The sequence below is a fragment of the Anas acuta genome, chromosome 3 (genome assembly GCF_963932015.1).
Source record: "Anas acuta chromosome 3, bAnaAcu1.1, whole genome shotgun sequence".
Taxonomy (NCBI): Eukaryota; Metazoa; Chordata; class Aves; order Anseriformes; family Anatidae; genus Anas; species Anas acuta.
This window is the reverse complement of record NC_088981.1, coordinates 86096976-86123912: the sequence shown is the minus strand read 5'-3', so window position 1 is coordinate 86123912 and position 26937 is coordinate 86096976. Positions and strand designations below refer to the sequence as shown.

The window sequence follows — 26937 nt, the reverse complement described above, 5'->3', positions numbered from 1 at the left end:
ATAAATAAATGTTCCTCCTTCTTTCCAAGATCTGAGCAGACTCCATTCCCAAGCACAACTGTATCTGTACTTCCTAAAAGCATCTGTTTCCATGTTGGGCAATGAGGTGTCTTCAGATCAAACAAGCATGTAATGAACTGAAGGATTTGCTTCTTAAATTTTCATACAGAAATGGAAGACATTTAGTTCTGCTTCAGTAACTGATCTTCCTCCTTTGTCTCGGTGTATGTGGCCTAACCGAAGGAAGGAAGGGCAGGCTGACCTTGACTTTGTGCTTTATTTGAGTTTTATTTATATTTCCTGATAATAGAAGAAATGCTCTTTAAGCAATTTAGTTATGTCTTTTATGGGACAGAAAGCAGGAAAGTGTTGCAATATTGAAGAAGGAAATAAAATTTTCATACGAACTATTGCACCAGTATTAGATACGTGCTATTATATCTGCAAATCTTCCAGAACCGCAGATGATATAAACATCCACCACACCGCATTTCGTAATACTTTATTAGTATGCTCGATGCCTTAAGAACACTTAAGGTTAACAGAGAAGACCTACAGTCCATTAAGTGGGTCTGAAAATAATTCAAGCCCATTTCCATTGGCCTGCCTCATGCAAGATGTTACAGATTCTGTCTGGGCCTTTCACTAACTCCTTTCTGAAATAGTATGGCCCAAGATGTCTGCATATTGTAAAGTGTTTTAAGATATAAACCATGTTAATGATTTCTGACCACGATAACAGTAATATTAAAAAAAAATTACTGGTGCACCTCTGATCAGACAATGGATTACTTGACTGATTGGTAGGTCTATTCATGGCACACCTCTTCATGATGTGTTTCCGAATCTTGGAGCAGAGGGAGAAAAAGAAAATATATATATTAAAGAGCAAATTCAAATTAAAGATGTGAACAACAAAGAAAAGAGAACTCCCACTCTCCTTCCTGCACTCCTTGACAAAAATAACTACTCTCTGCAACAGCGTCTCAGGTTCATTACTAGCATGAATGCTAAGCACTCAAAAACAACAGAAGAGGAATTCATTTTTAGAATTATATATGTGTTGGACTCTGGGAAAAAAGAAATAAGGCACATAGTTGATAGGTCACACCCTCCTTGTACATATCCTGTGCTGAATTACAAAACAATTAAGCGAGAAAGCAAAAGTGAGCTATCCTCCAGGATCAGGAGGGTCAAGCCAGAGACTGGCAGCTGGCTGACACAGCTTCTCATAAGGAATTCATGGAAAAACTTTGATCTCTTATCACCTCTTATGACCTCTGGAAGTCACCCGGTCCAAACCTCCTGCTCAAGCAGTGCCACCTCAAGGTGGCTGCCCAGGACCATGTGCAGACAGCTTTTGAACTTCTGCAAGGAGGGAAGCTCCACCCCAACGTGATCCTTGTTGAGGATCGTATTCCCATGTTTCCTTGTTGACAAAATGCCCAGCATATATTTTGACGAGTACACTATACTATGGGTGAAGAGTGGGCTGATGGGTCGAGCTCAAAGGGTTTTAGGAAACGGAGTTACATCAGGCTGGCAGCCAGTCCCTAGTGGGGTTCTCCAGGGCTTCATTTTAGGGGCATCACTCTTCAAGGTTTTCGTAAACGATCTAGATGCAGGACTCAAGCGCATACCAAGTAAGTTTGCAGGTGATACTAAGTTAGGAGGACCTGCTACCACTTCTGATTATTAAAAGACGACATATTTTCCACAACATGAGGATTATCTGATAATTTCATCCAAAGTTCTAATCAAACTGGTAAACTGGTAAACTCAATCTATCAAAAAACAGTTGTACAGTTCATTTGGTTTACTATGCTATTTCTACATCATAATTTCAGTGAATTAAATTACATTTAGTGATCAGCTGTTGACTGTTTAGTGAGCTGTTGACTTTGTCAAGGTTAGAGAGGTCTCACAGAAAGACCTTAACGAATTAGATGGCTGAGCAATCACCAACCCCATGAAATACAATTAGAGTTGGATTCTGCTCCTGGTATGGGGCAATTTTGGATATATGTACTTTCTGGAGAACAGTCCCAAGGGAAAGGATCTGGGGTTTTTGGTCAATGACAAGTTGAATATGAGGCAAGAGTGTGCTCTGGCACCAAAATAGCCAACCGTACTCTTGGGCGCTTTACGTACTGCTTAGAGGCTGTCAAGAGATGTGAATGTCACTTTCTACTCCATGCTGGTGTGACATCACATTAGTATTGTGTGAAGCTTTGGGCACCACAATATGAGGATAGAAAACCTCACCACAGCCTACAGCTTCCTCATAATGGAGAGTGGAAGGGCAGGTGCTGATCCCTTCTCTTTGGTGACCATTGATAGGACCTGAGGGAATGGCATGAAGCTGCTTCCCTGAAGGTTCAGATTGAATATTAGAAGGAGGTTCTTCATTGAGATGGTGTTTGGGCATTGGAACAGGATCCCAAGAGAAATGACCATGGCATCAAGCCTTTTGGAGCTTGAGATGCCTTTGGACAAAATATGATCACAGAATCACGGAATCATCTAGGTTGGAAGAGACCTCTAAAATCACTGAGTCCAACCTCTGACCTAACAGTAACCAGTCCTCCACTAAACCATATCACCAAGCTCTACATCTAAACATCTTTTACAGACCTCCAGGGTGGAGGTGGGGACCTCCACCACTTCCCTGGGCAGCCCATTCCGATGCCTCACAACCCTTTCAGTAAAGAAGTTTTTCCTAATATCCAACCTAAATCTCCCCAGGTGCAACGTTAGCCCATTCTCCCTCGTCCTGTCACCAGGCATGTCGGAGAATAGACCAATCCCCACCTCACTACAGCCTCCTTTAATGTACCTATAGGGAGCGATAAGGTCACCCCTGAGCCTCCTCTTCTCCAGGCTGAACAATCCCAGCTCCCTCAGACACTCCTCATAAGGCTTGTTCTCCAGACCCCTCACCAGCTTGGTCACCTTTCTCTAGACTCTCTCAAGTACCTCGATGTCCTTCTTGTAGTGAGGGGCCCAAAACTGAACACAGTACTCGAGGTACGGCCTCACCAGAGCTGAGTACAGGGGAACAATCACTTCCCTAGACCTGCTGGCCACACTGCTTCTTATACAAGCCAGGATGCTGTTGGCCTTCTTGGCCACCTGAGCACACTGCTGGCTCATATTCAGCCAGCTATTAACCAATACTCCCAGGTCCTTCTCCACCAGGCAGCTTTCCAACCACTCATCTCCCCACCTGTAACACTACTTGGGGTTCTTGTGCCCCAAGTGCAGGACCTGACACTTGGCCTTGTTGAACTTCATACAGTTGACCTCAGCCCATCAGTTCAGCCTTTCCAGATCCTCCTGCAAAGCTTTCCTACCCTTGAGCAGATTGCTCATCAGGTATAAAATATCGTATTAAAATATCATATTAAAAAACAAGATTAGAAATATGTATTTACTTTTAGTTGTTTTATTCATGTGAGGCCCCTCAAACTGGGGATATTCTTTGATTCTGTGATTCTGTCACTGCAGAAAGCCATTTCAAATAGCTAACTGAAATGGGGTAAAGAGCTGGGAATTAGGCTGATGAAACGAAGAGAGACACGGTCTGGGAATATCACTTACTATCATGTGATTTATAAAAAGGGGTCAACAAGGAACATGTTCTCTCAGAGTCTATCATCAGAAAACAGATTATATATAGGAAACTACAGTTGTGTCTATACACTGCTGAAATGTTAAGAAAATTGTACAACACTCAGTCATCACACTAGCATCCAGAATGAAACAGAATGGAAGGTCTCTGCTGCAGTTCATGATATCATGGGACTGTGACATCACAAAACTAGAGGTTTCCATAAGTGCGAGAAGTGGAAAGTAACAGATAAGAAAGATCAATCTGAATGTGCTCATATAAGAAAGCCTAGTTAGAAAACTTGTCACATGTGGGTTTCTTTAGGGATGTTCCTTGACAGAATTTTTAGAGATTTTTGAAAAGGAAGACAATGTCCATGACTTTGCAACACCTATCAAAATAATATTTTTTTTAAAAATCTAATAAATAAATACCTTTTAAAACATTGAACCTCTCTCTTTGTGCAGATGAATGTTATCATTTGTGAACACCTGAAACAGATGCCTCTAATGTTACATGTTCTTAAGACGGTGATGAATGAAATTAGTGTCAGACAATCTTTCAAAAGAGAAAAAAATATTGAGTTTTTAACTAGAACCTGTCTCTCTTACAAAAGAAAATTTAGATGCTTCAACTTTCTGAAATTCACTACTGTTTTTAGAAATGTATTTCTTAACATTTGCCAGGATATATGTGGTCATGTCACGAACCTTCCAATATATGACATCTGTTTACATCATAGTGTGTAGTGTGCATGCTGTAGTCTAGATATACTGCATGAAAATATACATTTTAATGTGTTAAATTATTTCAGCTGTTCTAATGCCATTTTTTCCCCATTTAAGAACTCTGAAGAACTTTAAAAAAATGTTTTAGTTGTCTTTTTAGTTAGTATTTAGTTTAGTTTAGTTCCAGCTAGTTAAATCATAAGAAAAATATATACAAGTTTTATATTGTCTAAAGGTTGTTTTAATGAAATGTGTCATCTATTGCAATTTAAATTTCATACCAAGAATGTACTAAAACGATACATACTTTTTTTTTTACCTTTTTTTTTTACATTTTTTTTTATTTTTAACTTTTTTAACTTTTTTTTTTTTTTTTTTTTTTTTCTGCTTAGGAATAATATGCCAGAATATTTTTTCTACAGTGAGGCCAAGATCCTGAAAGATATTTAGGCATGTAACTCCTATTTCACAAGCACAGGCTTTTGCTTATCAAGTACATCAAAGATTTTGGCTCCTATTGAATCTTAGTTATATAAGACCCTGATACCCATTTTCCATTTCAGCTTTACCTAAAGATATCACACAATACACATTCACATGTAAGATGAGTTTTGCACTGCTCACTATTAGGTCTCTTTTAGTAACTCAGTTTCCCACAGAGAAAGAAAGGTTAGAAGACATGCAAAAAGACACAGGTGTGTCATTAATTAGTAGTAAAACATTAGTCTCTGTTGAGACTAAGTATTTTTCAATTCTACTCACTACAAAAATACTGAAGTAAAAGTAATTTTAATCAATACAGATTACTTGAGATGTAGAATGACAATAGAACCTTTCAATGGTATTTCGCTTCTTTACAAAGGCTTTTAAAAGAATATGAAAGTGACTAAAGTGAGTCACTTCACCAGTGTGAAACTTTTTGGATGTACCGCCAGTGTTTAAAGAGATCTTTAGAAACGTGTATATGTAGAAACAATTTTAACAAATATTTAAAAATATAGCATTGCAGAATTACTGAGTGCAGTAGGCTTTTCTAAAGATAGTTCTCAATTAGAACTATTAATTCAAGTCCAATTGAATTTTGCAGTATTGGATTTGGAACAAAAGAATCCTTGGTTCTAAACTTTGAAGGAAAACATAAGAATCACAGAATCGCAGAATCACAGAATTTCTAGGTTGGAAGAGACCTCAAGGTCATCGAGTCCAACCTCTGACCTAACGCTAACAGTCCCCACTAAACCATATCCCTATAAGAGAAACATAATTTTGCATGTCTAAAGTCTGTTTCATGCTGCAGCGTCTAAGGAATTACATATTTAATGGAAATGTCATTTTATATAGATCAGTGTAATTGTTGAAACACTGTTGGTTCTATAACACTTATGGTTAAATCTTTATCTGAGTGGATACGGAATTTCACCACATGCCTGTGATCCCTCCTGCTTCTTTGTCTATTGTTAAGCAGTATATATAAAGGATCCAGTTATCTGAGACTGGAAGCTCATTGAGTATTTTATGACAAAGATCAATGCTTTTAAAGCACACTTACCTATGCTGTGAATTGCATGCATGGATTATCACAGTGAAACAATAGAGGAATATTGCATTAGAAAACATAGCTATCCACATGTGAGTAATGTTCAGAGAATGAAGTACAGAAAATGTTTTGTTTGACCATCTCCTCTTTCTCTGCCCATGCACCAGGGATTTAGCTGTCCCAGCCGTAGACACTAACTTAATTATATACTAAATTCAGCCTATTCCTAGGAAAAGATCATTCACAGCTGTAATTTTAAACAGAGACATACAGTTGATTCTGAAGTATGAATTCTCTTTGTGGTGGGCAAGGCCAATGTATGCAACTCACATAATACTACCTTGTAATTACCATCAAATATCAGGCACATGGGGGAGGAGATCCTGCAGGACAAAACTCTTCCACTTTTGAACATTCATTTTGTAATGTTATGTGGTATTTAATATTTGCTGGAACTATATTTTTTCCATGGCCTTCACAACCTTCTGGAGCTAATGAGCACCATGCTTCTCTAACAGCCCAATAACAGCAACAATAATAGTAATAATAAATAATGATAATTAAAACAAAACAAAACAAAAACTTGTTTCATGACTCCTGAAGCACAAAAGAAAAAAGGTATAGAGAGTCCAAGTAATGTGGAAAAGTAGGTGTATTCTAAAGCTGACATACAGAGAGACTATGTACTCCTTAAATTAATTAAATGAATTTAGCAAAATAAACTGCTGTTTTTTGAAGTCTTGCTGCTGGTAAAGAAATCCTTTCACACAGCTATCGGAAGAATCACAGAATAGTTGAGGTTGAAAGGGACTTCTGGAGGTCATCTTATCCAACCTCTCTGCTTATACAGAGTCACCCTGAGACTGTTGCCCTGTGTTGTGGGTCTCAGAGAAGTAAATACAGACCCTTGGTCATAACGACTATATTTTCACTCAAAACATTTACTGGATGCAAGTAAGTTAACGTGAAGGAGAATCCAGGAAGTTTCATGATATTCTCTTGATAACATAGGAGTTTTCCTACTGGTGTACATGTAAAACAAACAAACAAACCAAAACAAAACAAAAAACTCTGATACATTACAACTAGATCAAATGAGCTTTACAAGAGAGTTGGATGAAAGCTGCTCTACCTATACACCCACACCAGATCTAGGCTTTTAAATCTTTTGTGGTTTCACCATCTAGTAAAGTATTACTTGATAATGCTTTCCTGAGTTCTACTCAGATTACAGTAAAATGACAGGCATGGAAACAATAAAAATGTTTTTTTCTCATTGTCTGTTCTATGGAGATCTCGTAGAAAGACAAACAGACAGACAAACATGCTTCAAATTGCTTTGGAAATGGTAATTTGGCAAGTATTGTAGCTATTCCTTTCTGAACATTAATTAATCATGTTTCTAATGAATTAAAGGTCTCTTAAGAAGTGGCTCTCACTACATAGAAATTTTAAAATGTGTTCTTGTGATTTATTATCCAGAACACACTAAAGACAATTCCTGTTAATGAGCAGAAATGTTTCATGTCATTGTGGCACTGCAATTGTGTAATACTTAGCAAATACTTGGGAACACCATGAACATCAACTTGTTATCGTTCATCCAAACCTAGGATTAGTGTGATCCAAAACAGATGAATGAGGAAAACAGCTACTGTTTTAAATAGTTCACTTGTACATTTTCCAGACAGAAGACAAACTAGCTATAAATCACTGTTGGCTAGTTTAATGTGGCTTTCAGAGTCCCATCAGTGTAAAACCAAATTCTGGAATCATTAGAATGTAATTTTTTCCATGGGTGTGGTGGTAACACAGCCAAAGGGATAGAGAAGCACACATTATATGCTGTTTTAAGAATCATTGCAGATGATTCCCATATTTACTAGAATGTGAAGTATGTGATTTGTTAAAAAGGACATGATTGCTTCCTCTTGAAAAGCACTTTATAAAGTAGCTTCCCCTATACCATTAAGTATTATATTGTCATGTATACTATGTGGTTGTTCTGGAAAGAAGGCTGTTGTGTTTATGCAGTTGATAACAGAAAAATAAAGAAAATAATTCTTTTCTCCCTGTTCTTAGTTTAATGATGAGTTTAATTATTTTGCATTATCATGAGAGGAATATCTTGTCCACAAAAGAGCCTTGTTTTGTTTTGTTTTCATCTTTCTTATACTAATGTATTGCTTAGTGATTCCAAAACCCCGTAATTATATTGTATTTTCGTCTGTATTGCAATGGGGATCTCCTAAATTCAGATAAACTTCAGAGATGGCAATTAACAGATTTCTCTTTGTTTGTCCAAATGTTCATTCAACAGGCCCAAGAAGCCACCTTTTTGGCTATAATATCTATGGCAGTCTCAGGAATCTCATAGCTAAGAGAAAAGGTTGCATTTCCACACAAACTGACATTTGTTTTAACTAACTGATTTTCAGTGACAACAGCAGTCCTTTCTTCATCATTGAATCTTCTTACCCGAAGTTCTGTGTGACATATTTCAACTGATCCTATGCTCTTCTCTACAGAAACATTTTCATCATTCAGGTGATTTTGATTAGCAAACCTATCATTTTATTGTTCTCAACAGGCAAGAAGTATTTGAACCAGCTGCAATAAAATGCATGCTGTTGCTCTGGATTTATATAGACAATTAAAAGTATGAAGTATTGAGAAAAGCTGATGTACTTTCTTCAGTCCTTACAAGGAAGTTCTATTCTTGAGGGGTAAATAAATATTTTGGAATGAAGATTGTTTTAACTGCAAAGAGCTGCATATTTACTTGTTTCACAATCAAATTCAGTCACTAGACTAAGAGCAATCAAACCAACATGACTATCATACCTAATATCCATCTCTGTCCTTTTTAAAAGAGCATTTATTCATCTATTCAGAGGTATCCAAGAAAACAGAGAAGGCAGCAGAGTTATTGGTGCAATTACTTTCCCAAACAGGATGTTGAATCTCAAATTCCCCTCAAGTAGTGTTTTCATTATGCTGGAATATAGTCAAAATACCTACTTTGATAAAACATTGACAAGGTGCTCACAAAAGTAAACATTTGTTTCCCTTTGCAGTCAATAGAGAGAATTAAACTCTTTGAAAGAAGAGAATTTACAGCTGGGACTTTGTTCTGGATTACCTTCTGGGAGTAACCACCACACAATAATTAGACTTTGTGAATGATCTCCTACATTAGGGTGTCTGTCACTTAAAAACATAAATAAGCCCTTACTGGATTAGAAGAAACATCCATTTAGCCCATTGTCTGGTCTCCAGCATCAGTACCTAGTCTTCCTGCCTAGAAGAGACAAGAATGATGCAAACATGGAATGATGTTTCCATGAATACTCTGTTAGAAGTGACAAATATTTCTCACTCAAGGTCTTCCACTTTAATGAAGTAAAAATTCAGATTAAAATGTCATTGTTCAGTCTCTGTAGAAGATTAAACAGTGATCTGTGATGATACATGAACTTACGTGATACCCCAGAACTCAAGACACTTCTTCCCACAGGCAACATTCAGAGTTTATGTTTAACTTTCTATTATTTTGTCATGATAAAGTGGATGAAGAGTCTAAGTCTGCCACTGTCTGTGATTGAATCTCCTTGTCCCAGCTATAGATTCTCTAAAGAAGTCTTTGGTTACACATATACTAAAATTGGAATGATACAAAGATTAGCATGGCCCCTGCACAAGGATGACATGCAAATTCGTGAAGCGCTCCATATTTTTTGGGGAGGGTCTGTGCCTTCTGAAGATCCAGCAGCTTTATCTTTCTGCCTTTTTAACAAGTCTTATGAGGAGTGGTTGAGGGAGCTGGGATTGTTCAGCCTGGAGAAGAGGAGGCTCAGGGGTAACCTTATTGCAATCTACAGGTACCTTAAAGGAGGCTGTAGTGAGGTGGGGGTTGGTCTCCAACGTGCCTGGTGACAGGACGAGGGAGAATGGGCTAACATTGTACCTGGGGAGTTTTAGGTTGGGTATTAGGAAAAACTTCTTTACTGAAAGGGTTGTTAGGCATTGGAATGGGCTGCCCAGGGAAGTGGTGGAGTCACCATCCCTGGAGGTCTGTAAAAGATGTTTAGATGTAGAGCTTGGTGATATGGTTTAGTGGAGGACTGGTTACTGTTAGGTCAGAGGTTGGACTAGGTGATATTGGAGGTCTCTTCCAACAGAGATGATTCTGTGATTCTGTGATCCTGCTATGCCCTAAAAAGAGGCACTGTTAAATATGTGTATTTATATATATATATATATATATATATAAATATAAATATATATATATATATATATATAAAAATATATATATATATATATATATTATATAAATATATATATATATATATATATATATAATGATATATATATATATATATATATATATCATTAAATTCTTGCCTTTGGTAATGAATTCTGTAGTTGGTTATGGTACAAAGTATTTCTTTTAATTTTTTGTAAGTCTATTTTATTTGTATATAGGTGATTTCTTCCTAGTTTTTGAAAATGAAATTTTGATTTATGTCTTTATGTTTATGTCCCTTATATTTGTCTTTCTACCAAAAGGAGTAATTTACTGTTTTAAATATTCAACCTCGTGCTTTCTTCTTTAACACACACCTATGAATATCTTCTACATTTTTTACATCTTTGATCAGGAATCAAAGCTGAGTCAGAATGACCAAAGAAACGGTTTATGTAAAGTCATTATATTTTCAGAAGTATCCTTGACTACATCTTTAATTTATATCAATATTGATTGCCTTTGGAGGAATTTAGACCAGGTCTTAATGACATGAGAGTATAAAACAAACAAATAAAAAACCTCTTTTCCCTAATTGATTTCTCTCTCTCTCTCTCTCTTTTTTTTTTTTTCCTTCTTCCCCAGTATTTCAGTATTACTGAGCTATGTGTAGGAAATATCACATAAATCCCCAAGCAGCTGGAAAAAAAGCAAAGACTAGTGAAAGAGTTGCATGATTTCACTATTAATTCACTTGGCAGTTAATAATAATAATAATTTCTTTAAAAAGTGCAAATTAATTAGTAAGAGGCTCGACTGCCAGCCCGAATGCACTCAGAGCTACTTAGTCTCCGTTTTTTTCCAGTGTAAGTTTATGACATGACTGTATGTTACACAGCCATGACACATGGCAAATCTACTTTCTTTGTTTTTGCTCAGCCATGCTGTCTGTTTCCTTCAAAACATTTTATATCCAGAAGAAGCTTAGCCATTGCCATTGCCATTAGCTAAGGAAAAGCCAAAAATGTAAAAAAATAATTTCATGGTCTCAGTTGCGTTGTAGTAACTCTTATAATTGTTCTAAGATGTGTTTTTTCCTCATAAACCTGGGGAACATAAAGAAAGCTGTGTAATCACATGGCCAAAAAAATAGTCCAATGTAAATATATGTACTCTGTCAACAAAACTTGCTTTTGTACTTACGCTAGGAATAGTAATGCAAAAAGCATTGCTGGAAAGCACAATTCTCTTGGAGGTTACTTACTAAGTCCTATAGCTGCCACTGAAGGCAGCTATAAGAGCTCAAGATGTCAGGAAACAGACGTAATCAGCAGATTTACCCAGACTTTCAAAGAGAGAATACTTCTTTGCTATTTTCTCCTCCATAACTAAACAGAGAAAGATGCCTCACTGCACTGTCATCATTCATAAAATATATATAACAATATATAAACATATTTTGTTCACAGAATTTTGTTCTACTACTCCAGGGAAAATCGTAAGTCCAGTAAATTCAATAGGACTGACTTTTATGGAGCCAAGATTCCACCCCCTGCACCAGACTTGCCTGTGAGGAAGGCCCCAACAAATTCCTCTGATATTACAAACCAGTGAGCCTCAGCTCTATGCCTGGCAAGATCATGGAAAAGATCCTTCTTGAAGCAATACCAAAGCACATGCAAGACAAAGAGGTGATCCGAGACAGCCAGCAGGGCTTCACCAATGGTAAATCATGCTTGACCTATCTGGTGACCTTCTACAATGGAGTGGCCGCATCAGTTGACAAGGGAAGACCAACTGACGTCTTTCCTTGACTTTCCTGCAAGGCCTTTGACACAGTCCCACATGACATCCTGGTCTTCAAATTTGCAAGCTATGGATTTGATGGGTGGACCATTCAGTGCATATGGAGTTTGCTTGAAGGTAGCACCCAGAGAGTCGTGGTCAATGGTTTTATGTCCAAGTGGAGGCCAGTGACCAGTGGTGTGTCTCAGGAGTCTGTCCTGGGACTGGAACTGTTTAATATCTTTATCAGTGACATAGACAGTAGGATCAAGTGCACCCTCAGCATGGTATATGACAGGTTTATCATTACATTTATCTACAAATATGGAGGACTTTATTGCCTTAATGAAAAGTTATTTATTAAATGAAAAGAGAATAATCTACAGAATTACACATCTTTAAATAAACCAAAACTCAAATCTTCCAATAATGTAAATTAATGGGAATAAGTGCTAAAGGAAACCCAAAGCATAGTTAATTTCAGAATGGGGCATAAAAATCCACATAAATGCAAAAAGAAGATAACTTTAAATACATTATATTTAAAGGAAAATTAACTTAGTTAATTGAAACAAAAATGCAGTCAAGTTTCTGATGGATTTAGTATAGGGTTTCTTTTGTAGAAGAAGAACTTATTGTGAAGTGGTAGTAAAATTTGGTACAAATTTTTGCAACTTGAATATAGTTCATACTTTGTATCAGGATAAAGAATGCTTTTACTGAGCAAGAAAGAAGAGTTAAAGTTATTAATGGGTTTTGAGAAATTTACATGTAATTTTTCAGTATCTCAAAATGGGGCAATTAAACAAATGTTTTGTTATGTATATTCTGTCCTACATGAACACAGACTTGACACTAATTTAGCAACTTCCTATTACAGTTTGTACTTGTAGCTCATTATTGAAATATCTGCTTCTGGAGAGATGTAGCAGTTACTGCAAACATTTGCATGACCATTAGTACAGGCATTAAGCGTGGAAATTCAGATGGAAATAGCTGGTACTTAGGACTGATGTCCACACTATACACATTTCGGGAGATATTACTTCGGACTAGCCCTAGTACAGTTTAGTGGATGAGATGTCCTTCAAGAGTGGAAGTTCATTAACTGATCTCTTGGAGCGTGTTTTCAAGTTTAGTTTCAGCCAAAAAGAATCAAATTTGCTTGTTCTGAGACCACTCTGCACTCTTTGAAGATCTATGGAAGATTTCCTTCAAAGTTGCATCCCTGATCACTAAATGTAATTTAATTCACTGAAATTATGATGTAGAAATAGCATAGTAAACCAAATGAACTGTACAACTGTTTTTTGATAGATTGAGTTTACCAGTTTACCAGTTTGATTAGAACTTTGGATGAAATTATCAGATAATCCTCATGTTGTGGAAAATATGTCGTCTTTTAATAATCAGAAGTGGTAGCAGGTCCTCCTAACTTAGTATCACCTGCAAACTTACTTGGTATGCGCTTGAGTCCTGCATCTAGATCGTTTACGAAAACCTTGAAGAGCGATGCCCCTAAAATGAAGCCCTGGAGAACCCCACTAGGGACTGGCTGCCAGCCTGATGTAACTCCGTTTCCTAAAACCCTTTGAGCTCGACCCATCAGCCCACTCTTCACCCATAGTATAGTGTACTCGTCAAAATATATGCTGGGCATTTTGTCAACAAGGAAACATGGGAATACGATCCTCAACAAGGATCACGTTGGGGTGGAGCTTCCCTCCTTGCAGAAGTTCAAAAGCTGTCTGCACATGGTCCTGGGCAGCCACCTTGAGGTGGCACTGCTTGAGCAGGAGGTTTGGACCGGGTGACTTCCAGAGGTCATAAGAGGTGATAAGAGATCAAAGTTTTTCCATGAATTCCTTATGAGAAGCTGTGTCAGCCAGCTGCCAGTCTCTGGCTTGACCCTCCTGATCCTGGAGGATAGCTCACTTTTGCTTTCTCGCTTAATTGTTTTGTAATTCAGCACAGGATATGTACAAGGAGGGTGTGACCTATCAACTATGTGCCTTATTTCTTTTTTCCCAGAGTCCAACACATATATAATTCTAAAAATGAATTCCTCTTCTGTTGTTTTTGAGTGCTTAGCATTCATGCTAGTAATGAACCTGAGACGCTGTTGCAGAGAGTAGTTATTTTTGTCAAGGAGTGCAGGAAGGAGAGTGGGAGTTCTCTTTTCTTTGTTGTTCACATCTTTAATTTGAATTTGCTCTTTAATATATATATTTTCTTTTTCTCCCTCTGCTCCAAGATTCGGAAACACATCATGAAGAGGTGTGCCATGAATAGACCTACCAATCAGTCAAGTAATCCATTGTCTGATCAGAGGTGCACCAGTAATTTTTTTTTAATATTACTGTTATCGTGGTCAGAAATCATTAACATGGTTTATATCTTAAAACACTTTACAATATGCAGACATCTTGGGCCATACTATTTCAGAAAGGAGTTAGTGAAAGGCCCAGACAGAATCTGTAACATCTTGCATGAGGCAGGCCAATGGAAATGGGCTTGAATTATTTTCAGACCCACTTAATGGACTGTAGGTCTTCTCTGTTAACCTTAAGTGTTCTTAAGGCATCGAGCATACTAATAAAGTATTACGAAATGCGGTGTGGTGGATGTTTATATCATCTGCGGTTCTAGAAGATTTGCAGATATAATAGCACGTATCTAATACTGGTGCAATAGTTCGTATGAAAATTTTATTTCCTTCTTCAATATTGCAACACTTTCCTGCTTTCTGTCCCATAAAAGACATAACTAAATTGCTTAAAGAGCATTTCTTCTATTATCAGGAAATATAAATAAAACTCAAATAAAGCACAAAGTCAAGGTCAGCCTGCCCTTCCTTCCTTCGGTTAGGCCACATACACCGAGACAAAGGAGGAAGATCAGTTACTGAAGCAGAACTAAATGTCTTCCATTTCTGTATGAAAATTTAAGAAGCAAATCCTTCAGTTCATTACATGCTTGTTTGATCTGAAGACACCTCATTGCCCAACATGGAAACAGATGCTTTTAGGAAGTACAGATACAGTTGTGCTTGGGAATGGAGTCTGCTCAGATCTTGGAAAGAAGGAGGAACATTTATTTATTTATTTATTTATTTGTATCCCCACCAGAGAAATCCAAGTCCTGTATGTTGGGCATTTTCTCCTTTAGCCATGTCTAAGCTGAGGTTGCACTTGGTTGGTCACTTGTGACTACATAACATGACATAAAGTTTCTCTTTTGAACCATTTCCAACTTCAGCAATCTACTCACCTGAGACGGGTCATTGCATTAACCCAAGCAGCATCAGCAAACATGGTAGGAATGCTGTCTTCAGTGTGAGTTCAGAGCCAGGCCAACAACAGGCACGAGAAAATGAGACTGGTTCTACCTACCTCTGTGGTAGGTAGGTATGAATAAATTATCTCCTTTCCTAATACAGAATGTCCTTGACCATAATGCCTATTTAAATCAAACACTGGTACAGTCCGTCCTCCAAGCTGTGCTCACACTTTAAAACTCTGGCAGATAAATTTCTACCCATAGATACCAGTGTTTTATCCAAATCTCATGGATGTTTGTGAATCAGCACTTGAACCTGCACCATTTCTTTTTTTTTCTAAGGTACTATTAAAGGTGTAGCCTCTATGCCCTGATCCCTTAGATATACTTAAAAATACTCCTCTTCTTGCAATCACTAAGGCAGAAAGAATGATCTGTTTGCTTATTTATTTATTTATTGTAATGGAAATAGTCTTTCAGATTTTTTTTGGTGATAAGTAATATTTTTTTTTTCTCTCAAGATTTAGAGTTGAACCATTTTTCAAACTGTAAGAGGAATGTTTTTTTTTTTTTTTGTATCATAGGTAGTATGTAAGCTAGGCCTAGGGAAAACCCCCTTCACCACCTTCTTATAATGAATTTCTCTTCTTATCTTCCTTAGTTTGACTACCCAAGTCGCATCCTTACATACATGCGTGTCTCCAACTCTTAGCGTTTGTGCTCAGAAGACAGAAGGCATAGAAACTATTAGGGTTCACAGTTCAATATGAGACAGTTGTCTGGGATTTGTTTTATTGTATTCACTATTTATCAAAACATTATATTTTATATATTCTTTAGTAGGTTTTCCTTTCTCTTAGTCCCAAGGAACATAACTGTCAGAGAAACAATATCTACTATATGCTTCCCTTGCCCTGGGCTCCCACCCTGTTGCTCCTAGTTTTGCTGTCAAGAGCATTTTTCTTTTACCAAATTTATTTATATGAGAAAACTACTTGTATTTGGACAGACTGATTACACTCCTATAAGCTGCGTAAGGAAGAAAAGTGAGTACTGATCTTTTAATAAGGATATGTTTACACAAAACCACAACTCTGTAGAAATTATGTTGTGTTTTTCATTACATTATTGCCCACTGAGAACAATTCACACCTTAATTTCCGGCCACATTCCATCAGATTTTCCCCCAAAGAGGCAGTTATTTCCACTAAATAATAATAGTGGAAATAATGTTACTATGTTCATTTTTTAAAATGGTATTTTCAAATTATCATTTGCACATGACTCACCAATTAGCAGATAATTTAAGTTATTTAGGATTTGTTCAAAATCTTTGTTCATTCTTTTATTCAAAACTTTTTCTTAGTAATATGACACACGATTTATATAATCATATAAATGCAGGTTAGGCTAAAGATGACTCCATTAGCTTTCTCAGAAAACAAACTCACTGGAGAATGAGAGCTATTTATAAAAACAGGCAATACCTACAACTATCCGTATTTGAGTTTTCATCTGAGGTCACCATATGTGGATCCCTACATCTAGTCTTATTTTTTCTGTGATACATTACATCCACTCTGTCATGCCAGTCCTTTAACACACCACATATGCCCATGAATTTCACGTGTGTTCTCCATAAGGACCCTGGTCCACACCCATCTCTCCACAACCATGCTGAATTTTCTGCCAAAGCATCCTGTTGCTGCAGAAGAAAATCCAGCCATAACTAGGAGCAGAATTCATAGACGCAATTGCAGTGCCTGTGATCTGTCCCTAATTATCCACCAGAAAATGAAGGACTGCACAGGTCTCCAGCCCCTGAGAAGTATTACTCAAGAGAGGACTGCTGTTGTCCTTGGCTGTGGACATGGATTCCTGGATCTCACAGCCCTTGTCTCTCACAGTCCTGACCTGGACTTGGCAGAAGAGTTAAGGTTATGTTTAGATTAGGATTTGGTAATATAAAAACTTGAAAAAAACAGTTAATTCTATTCTGACAAAAGAGTTTGGAATAGAGCTGGAGTCTCTTGTCAACACTTTTTGTTTTTATTTTAAATTATATATATATATATATATATATATATATATATATATATATATATTTGTCATAGTTATACAGGGGACTTGCAAATCTAAGTTTGGAGTCTAGTTTGGTCCTTAATACTGAGAATCCCTCAGAGAGAAGACTAAAGAGAAATCTGGAGTCAATTGTGGTCAGCAGTTTATATTCCCTTTTCTGGATGGGTGGTTCTCTTGGCTAGAATAATTTTCAAGGGTAAGGTTATTTGGGGGTATGTAATGACTGATGAACCCACTTCTATATCTGGTGCCTTGCCCTCAGAAGGGCAAAAAGACAGAGTTGTTTTAGCCCAATACTGAAAAAAGACAGAGTTGTTTTAGCCCAATACTTTTCACTATCTTTGTTGTTGTTGTTTCAGCTTTCTTCATGATCATGATTAAGATCAGCACTCTGGTTAAGGCTAGTATTTGGAAATCCACAGACTGAAGAAGTAAGTTAAATTCTGGATGCTTAATGTCTAAAGATTAAGAAGGCAGCTGTAAAGGACAGGTGATGCTTTGTGTCCTGTTTACTGAAGAGTTGCAATCTCTGACCATTACTGGGATTAAAATTAGGGCTGAAGTAAGGGTTTGGAAGTTCCATCAGTTATTATATGGTTCTTGCTTGATGCTTATAAAGTTACATTTATATAATGTAAATAAACATGTATTATCAGTTAATTTCCATAGTAGTCTGTACATATGTTAGTTCACTTCTGTAATCCTTTTGGGAGATTAGCTAACCATTTCTCTCTGAATTGACTTCAGTTCAAAGGATATTTATCCCTAGGTACAGTTTGTCAAAGGTAATAAAAGTAAGTGTGTGCCAGATTTGTCTCCTATCCTATATTGCCTTCAGATTTCTTTATGAATGCTAGGAAAACAAATCGTCACTGTCATTCAAGAAAAAAAGAGTGCTCACATTATTTCCATCGATTTAAACTCTAAAAGAAGACAAAGGATTTAATTACTTGGGGACAGAGGAGTTCCTTAAGATCAGGCAAAAACCAGTAAAAATAGCATTCTCTAATGATGTGCTCAGCCCACTCTAACAGTAGAAAGCTAGAGCAGCATTGATCTGAAACACTTTGCAGTGATTGGTCTGACAATTCCAGTGCACCACCAAAGCTAGATTTGTAGCAGAGTAGGCATAATCATTTACTCCTTTCTTCAGTCATCTCAAGCATCCTTCCTCAGGTTGTGACCTCCTCTTCCTGCTTTCCTTCCCACAGAAGGTTTTGATCTGCCCTGGTGCCTGTGCACACTGGGAAAAATATACAGAGACACATCCACCACTGAAGAGATAATTTTCAAATTTCTTTCCAAGAAATATATTTGTCTGTTAAAAAAACTACCTATCTTGACTCTCCAGAGTGTCCTCTGGTCTCCCAGGCAATGCTCAAACATCCAGGGCTGTTTATAAGCAAATATCTTGTACTCTGGCTCCCAGTGCAAGTGGCATGGTACCAGGCACAGACATAGCTAACTCTCTCCCCTTTCCTGCTGCTAGTCAGTATAAGGTAGCATTATACTCTGTTTGGGAACAGTGTGTCACGTGACACTGTGGAGGGCAGGCAGGTTCTGTAGGAATCCTTGGAAGAATGCCGATTGCCCACAGGACTGTTGTTATAATTAGAGATTTATTATTATATAGAATCATAGAATGGTTTGGGTTGAAAGGGACCTTAAATGTCACCTACTTCCAACTCCCCTGCCATGGGCAGGGACACCTGCCACCAGATCAGGTTGCGCAAAGCCCCACTCAGCCTGGTTTTGAACACTTCCAGTAATGGGGCACACACAGCTCCTCTGGGCAACCTGTGCCAGTGCCTCAACACCTGCTGAGTAAAGAATTTTTTCCAAATATCTAATCTGAATCTACACAATTTGATTGTAAAACCATTACTCCCTGTCTTATCACTGTACTCTCTGACAAAGAGTTCCTCCCCAGCCTTCTTGTAGGCCCCTTTTAGGTACTGGAAGGTTATTATAAAGTCTCCCTGGAGCCTTCACCCTGGAGACAAGGATGTCTTGGGGGACAGTGTCAAATGCTTTGCACAAGTCCAGTCAGATTATGTCAGTCGTTCTTTATCCACCAATGCAGTAACCCCATTATAGAAGGCCTCCAGATTTGTCAGACATGATCTGCCCTTTGTGAAGCCATGTTGTCTGCCACCAATCCTTATTTTCCTTATTTTCCATGTACATTATTCACTTTATTTTCCATGTACAATATAAAAAATTAATTAACCATCAGTAGAGATGCACAGGATTTTCTGTCACCTGGATGGACCCTCTGCAGATCAGATCGCATTTTTATCAGTCAGCATGTGGTATAATCATAACCTGGGCTCAGGCTTTCCATAACACAAGTCACTCAGTCACTCCTCAAAGGAAGAAGATGGCCTGGCCACTGGGGGATCATGGGTTTTGTCGTGCAGCAGCAATTCCAGTCTAAGTCTCACTTAGGGCTTGTAGCTGCCTGATTTTATTGATCGTGTTCCCTGTGCTATTACTCTTCCTTGTTACAAGATGGGTATCACCATCTCCTGGCACCCTAGCACTTGGGGATGATTATGCTGACAGGCCTAGTCACCCCACCAGTTGATGTCCCACATAGTCCCTTGGTGGCTTAGTACTTGGGTCTTGATAACACTAATGCTCTTTATCACCATGACAATGGGTGCCCTCACAATCCGGCATCAGAGAGGTGGAGAGATAAGTGGGCAAGGGTATCCAATAGCAGCCTGCTTTCATATTATGAATTTTTCCTTCAAATAGAAATCATTGTGATCATTGTGTATTACTAACGTTTCTAACAAGCAACAGTGACAGAAGGTTACATTCTTTAAAAAAAAACAAAAACAAAAACAAAAACAAAAACAAATTTGTTGATGAAAAGGATAATTGACAGAAAAGTGAAATTTATTTATTTATTTATTGAACATGAAAGGTTTGACAAAATTGTTGAAGATGAAATAAATTCACATGGAAACAAAAATGTATTATTCTGCCAGCTTAACTGGCAGGTTGCTGGGGATCCTGAGCTATTGCCATGTCTGACTTCATAGCGTTCTCATGGAGGTTGTGCTCTTTTTGGCAGTTCAAGAACTTTCAGGTTCAGAGGTTCTCTGGCCTCTCTATTGCAAACTATCTCCAACTTGGGAAGCCCTCAAGGGTTTAGTCAGCATGTACACAGGCCTCTCTGGCTTAGAGCCTTTCAAAGCAAGAATTTTCATCATTGTTGAGGCTTTCATTTCAAGGTTGAGAAGTTATCAGAATGAAGAAAGTTGTGAAGCTTTGCTGAGAGCTTGTGCTTAGGGTACCTCTACAGGAAGTCCACTAGACCGAGGTGATCTGAAGTGGAGTAATGTACTTTAATAAGATCTGCTTATGGCAGGAGGTAAAAGGAACTCAGGATACAAGACTGTGACAGTTGTGATTTCAGGCTATGTTTTTTAATAGCAGAGTTGTATTTTGACCAATACTGTCATCTGTACTGCCCTTATAAGCAACTTTCACACTGATGAGCTTAGTTTGCTGGCACTTCTAACCTGGCCTTGTAGCAAACGTGAGCAGCTCTGTAAGGTGAAATTGAGGACCCATTCAGATGGATCATCAAAGCTGATTTTTTCCACTTTTTTCTTAATGTGAGAATGTCAGGATTCTTTTGATTATTTATTTATTTTGTGAAGTTCCATTTTGCTGGAAAATAATATATATCTGGAACAAGATAAGTTAGATAAAACAGATAGTTCTGCTGATGAAGTCTAAGGAAGGAATAACTCTGCTATCTGGCCTAGAATCCTTCCCTAGAAAATGGCCTTACTCTTGGAGCTGAAATGTTAGTTGAGAACTCCTCCAGAAATCTGTGTCCAGCTTTCCAGCACTGATTTTATGTGCCTTTCAGTGGCACGGAAGACAGTTAATAATGATTCCTGCAGTGAACTTGACATTACATTTACATTTACACTGACATTTATTTATGTTCTAAATATTATAATTGTTATTTCAACGTCTTTTTCCTGGGATAACCACAAAACCTGTAGATTGCACCCTGACTCAAAAAAACATTTGTTTTTAAAATTCTCTAGAATTTGTAGTAGAACAGATGTTCCAAATTCAACTGACTCTATAACAATATTCTGCCCACTTTTTAGCTATGGTTTATTTTAGCTTTGCTAAATCCCTTCCAGTATTAATGAAAATAAAGAGAATTGGGATTTTATTGAATTATTTATTTGATTAATTGTTTTATGTTTTATTTATTCTGAATTCTAAACAGTTAGTTACACATCTACAAAAAGACTGAGATTGCTGTGAAATCGGGGACAAGATTTATAGCACTTTATATCACTTCAAAAATCACTTGCCAATCAGAACATTACAAAACCTCTACTCTGCTAAAGGACAGGACTAGAGAAGGAATTAAGTAATTTTGTAGGAAATGTCTTTTAAGAGAAACTAAATGGCTTTCACACCCACTTTGGACTGACTGTGCAAAGTGAAAACATTGAATGCATCCACTTGTTTGAGAGATGATAAATCCATTACTAGCAATCTGGCAAATCAATCTCTGCTCTTGGACTCTTACTTTTCTACAATCCAACAGAAGTCCAAGTCTGTAGATCTCTCTAAGGGGTTCTCACCTGATGTCTGCTGTGAAGATAGCTCATAAATGCAGCTGCTCAGGTCTCAGAATTTCCATTCAGTAAGAAATGCCAAGATTAACCAGAAAATCCGATTTGGAAAAAAAAAAAAAAAAGAAAGAAAAAAACCACACACACACACACACACACACACACAAAAAAAACAAAAACAAAAACAAACAAACAAAAAAACAAACAAACAACAATAGGCAAGTATAGCAGTAAACTTAAAATAAATATGAGAAATATATTATTCCAAGAAGGTGGCATTACAACATTTTTCCCAAGATTTTTTTTTTTTTTTCTAAATGAGATGATCTTTTCCTTGCAATATAGTTTTAATAGGCCAATGTTTTCCTATGGCAAAATACCAGCTCCACTGATGAAAAACAATTTTGGAGAAATACAAGTTTCATATCTCTCTCACTTTTTTTTTTCTTTTTTCTTTTTAATATATATATATATTTTAATATATATATATTTATTATATATATATATTTATTATATATAATTAATATATATATATATTTAATATATATATATACTAATATATACAGTTTAAATGACAGTCAAGAAAAAATGAATAAACTGCAATCCTGAAGTTGCAGTACAATAACATAGTACAATAGTACAATAACAGTGTGAGTGCTGAATAAACAAGTGTATAGCTTCCAAGGGATATCAAGGAAAAAATGTGTAAGACACAGTGACAGGTGAAGTATGTATTCTACCAGATAATTGTGACAAGGTTTTGAAACTAAGATAAAAAGTTAACTATTACAGAGAATAACAAATATCCCTAATATTAGTATTATAAAGAAAGCCAATAACAGGTTAGTATCAACCCAGACAATAACTAAAAGCAGATCTATAATATTAAGAAACATAGAAAGAAGAGTAGAATTTTTAAAGAGATTAGAAATGACATATAATTTTATCTAGATTCTGAATTTAAGGAAATTTAACCTTAACGGAAATTAATGTTTTATTTACAAAATGTGGAAAGACACACACAAACATGCACAGAGGAACAAGACTGTTATATAGACCATTTAATTAACAAATAATCCAGAAGACGTTTGTAACGTACAAATTGTTGGTTTCTGTTCTGGCAGTTAGAAGGGAAAAGTAACAACCATAACAACCATTATTAGACTGAATTTTATTTATTTATTTATTTATAAATGGAACTGGTTATTTTTGGTGGAAAGTCTTTGAAACCCAGCTAATAAAATAAGTTAAAATAGCCCTTGCATACCTTACTTATGTTGCAGGTTTTAAGTCAAACTAATATTTAAACTGAATAAGACAAACTGAAGAAGGTGCCTAGCCATATGGTTCTTTGCCAATGTCAGTTGCAAGTGATTATAAACAAAATAAAGAGCAATAGTTGCACACAGATGCAAAACAATACAGTTTGGTTCTCTGCTAAAAAGAGTTTTTACAGGAGACATTTAAATTCTATGTAAGTAGTTACTTTCAAACAAGGCTAGATTTCAACATCTGCAGGACAATCTGATTTCATCCAGATGTATTTATTTGTTAAAATATTAGACAATATAAAATATATATGGTCGATTCCACAGCAGGAAAATATCTTCAGATGATAGGACAGAAAGTAAAGTACAATAAAGAATCTTCAACTGATGTGTCAAGCTAGCAATTTTTTTTAAAAAAAATACCCTCTTCAACTATAATTCATTTCTGAAACTGACCTTAAAAACAAAATAATATTTTATTTCATTTTATTTTATGTTATTCTATTTTATTTATAGACCAAAGCACTTACATGTACTTATGACTACTTAGGACTTCAGGAAATTCTAGCCAGCTGCATGCATTTAATAAATGATTTAACTTAAATCAAGCATCAGAAATGCCCAAAGTTCACATTTGTCCCATTGGAGTGTTCACTTTAAAGTCAGCAATGCTTGACTACAGCCAAGGCATTTCCTCTTTCATTAACATTTTCCTTTCTGTAGTGTTCAGTGTAGAATTTCTAACTACTGTTCCTTCAATTTTCTTGGCCTACTTCTTGTATTTCATTTTCACTTTCTGTTAAATCATTCAGCATTTTACTATTGCTGTATAAATACGCGTTCAACCTTTCTGCATGCAGTTGGTGGAAATGTATATTACTGTAATGCTATCCTCCCAAACGCATCATGTTTTCCCCATATGTGCCCTTGCATCCTGCAAGTTTTAGACCTCTGTAAAGTTGAATTTTTGTTCAAAGTTTCATTTTTGGATTTGGTTTTATTTTTAGATGTAAGAATGAGTTAGGCAAACACACTGGCTGTTTTTGACACATCTGTGAGTGTTGTCTGTGGATTTTCTTTGTGTCAGGCACAGTGCCATCTCTTTCTGAAGAACATCGAAAAACATTCCCAAAAGATTAGTATGTGATAGTGGTGTATGATTAACATCACACCGCCACCGCCTTCTGTAATTATGTTAAATTGTCTCATGACTAATTCATCCTTGCCAGCAGGGCACTGGTGTTTGCCCAGTAAGGGGAGAATTTCTCTCTGAATCCTGTCACCTACCAGAGCTCTAATTAAGCCTAAAGACTTGGTGGAAAGGACAGATGACCTGTGAAACCTGTGAAAATTATGCCATGTTTCAGACACTTAAATGACTTACATGTATAATATCTTCTTTCAGCATGCTATTTCTGAAGAAACAGAAATACCTTAATACCTTAACAGAAATAACAGAAATTACCCTTTTACCTGTAAAGCTCTGCAAATTTGGTTTTAAACAGACAAAATTAGAGAGCTAACAAGAGAAGACTTAATTTCCTATTTCAGGACTGGTGAGAAAGCAACAGAAAAAAAAAAAAACAAAAAAAAAAAACAGGAGCAAAATCATTAACACTATCATTAACAAAATCATTAACATTAACAGTAAGAATATACTTGCAACACTTTACCTTTCTCTTACTTATGACTTTTCTTAGATGTAGCTTGGTCATCACATATCAAGGATTGCTTGCGATGTTTTCTTGAGAGAGACTTTTTAGCAACAACTGCTCTTTGAACTTTTATCTCCTTTTCATATCTAATGATTATCTGATTACTGATTAATGTTTATTACGGTTGAAAGCATATGAACTTTCAGTGTACACTAAGAGCTATATTATGATTTAGTGAAATGTATGGTAACTGTGATTGTTACTTTATACTTATGAGAAAGCATAAAACAGTTCTTTTTTATTAGATTAGTTGATTTCCCTTGGTAGGGAAAAAACTTTTTGGAAAATAAATTTCTCATCTATTTTACATTCTTGCATAGAATGTGAATTGTGATAGAAAGCCAGCCGATTTCTCCCTTCCCAAATTATATGATATCCTCAGTGAAGACTTCTTCCCCTGTCTTTGTAAGATCTTGTAAAATGTACAGGAGGAAATATATTAATTGTACAATTTCTTGATTATGCCACAGATTGTGACACGTAGTTGGTTTCTCATTGAAATTCCTTAAAACATACAAATAATAGAGATCAACTATTTAACATATGAATTATTCTGCCCAAATCACTCCCTTCCATCCTCCTTGTTAGTGACTATATTATGGACTATTCTTTACAAAGCTGGGAAACAGAAGTTCAGTATAAACACCATGTTTTTATTTGACGGAGTTGATTGAATCTAACTGCTCATTAGTGCAGGCTAGTCACTGAGATAGAAGTACAAGCTGTAACTGCTACATTCTACTGCCCAATAGACTGGAAATAGCAGAAGACTTTGGGGAAATGAAGAAGCAAAAAAGGGATGATTTAGTACCAGATGAATGTGTCTTCCTAATAATTTCCAGCATGCTGGTGGAAAGAGGGGAGCATTTCATAACTTCTGAAGACTGAGATATTATTAGCTAGCTGTGTCTAGAAAGTCCTATTAATGTTGGCTAGTGACAATCTTAATTGAAGAGGCTATTCCTGGGGAAAAATGTATAAATCTTTTTGGCTATAGACCAAAGCTTAGAAGGTTATAGACACTAACTGAACATGCGATAGGTCTGATGACATAGATCTTTGACTTACAAAGTAACACCCACTGATGTTTTTTAATTTAACTCCAAAACTTAGCAAGGTTTATCGTAAAGATGAGGACATCGATAACATGATTTACTGCACTAAACTAAAGATAATTAGGAATCATGTACTCTTTACTTACTTACAAAATAAATTAAGTGAAAAGATGAAAGTTATCCCAAATTTCTATAACACTGTTTCCAGAAATGTCAGCCTGAATGTGCACCAAACCTTATTGTCCATACAAGACATAATTTCATTTAGGTTGTATTCTGTGATGATTATCATGTACATAGTATTTGTGATTTTTTTTAATTCACCTTTAATGTCTTGGGCTGTATTTATTAAATTTCTTGTCTTGTGCTGAATGATTCAATTTGCCTTCTTAAAATCATTACTATGTGGTCTCCAGAAGATTACACTATAGCTGTAGAAAGAAACCTGGGCTATGCACCTCTGATTGCCTTGATTTAGGAGTACAGAATGATGCTCTTGCCTTTTTGTTGGATACCAGTGGCAATTAGGAAAATGCCCAATACTCTGCTACCCCTACCCACCATCTTAGGGTTCTGCTTATTCTAATTCCCTTCACTGGGCCTGATCCTGACCACTACCCATGGCCCGGCCTCAGCCCATCCCCAGAGAGGTGCCTGGTGCCAGGGCTGGGGCTGCACTGCTCCTGGCTGGGGCTGTAGGATGACCCCTGTTGACAGGCTATCCCAGGCTGCTCCTGACATCCACCTCAAAAGGAGCCTGAGGCCCCTTGCTGAATGAAATAGACACAAGGCTAACATTCATTTTTTGCACATTCTGTAGAGACAGATGTTCCTTTTGCCATGGTTTAGACACGTCCCTTCTAGAGTAATGAAACTGAAAATGTGTTGTAACTAAGGCGAATGTTATAGGAAATAAAGGTAGAAAAAAACAACCTTCATAAAATAGGAAGTTCTGTATGAATCTTATTTATATTTTTTTGAAATAACAGACTATAAACAAACAGCATTAAAAA

At 36.7% G+C, this 26937-nt stretch overlaps 1 long non-coding RNA gene and 1 pseudogene across 8 annotated transcripts in view; both read left to right on the top strand.

The window, feature by feature from the left end:
• Positions 1 to 26937, top strand: part of LOC137854579 (uncharacterized) — a 179551-nt gene that overhangs the window by 112575 nt on the left and 40039 nt on the right. For 2 of the 8 annotated variants that reach the window (XR_011095270.1, XR_011095272.1), the window contains exon 5: positions 11591 to 14785. The exons of the other annotated variants lie outside the window; for them this stretch is intronic. This is a non-coding gene — a long non-coding RNA (uncharacterized lncRNA). Of the gene's footprint in view, positions 1 to 11590; positions 14786 to 26937 lie in introns of those variants that run through there. 8 annotated transcript variants of the gene reach the window in all.
• On the top strand, positions 9515 to 9613 carry LOC137855100 (U6 spliceosomal RNA; annotated as a pseudogene).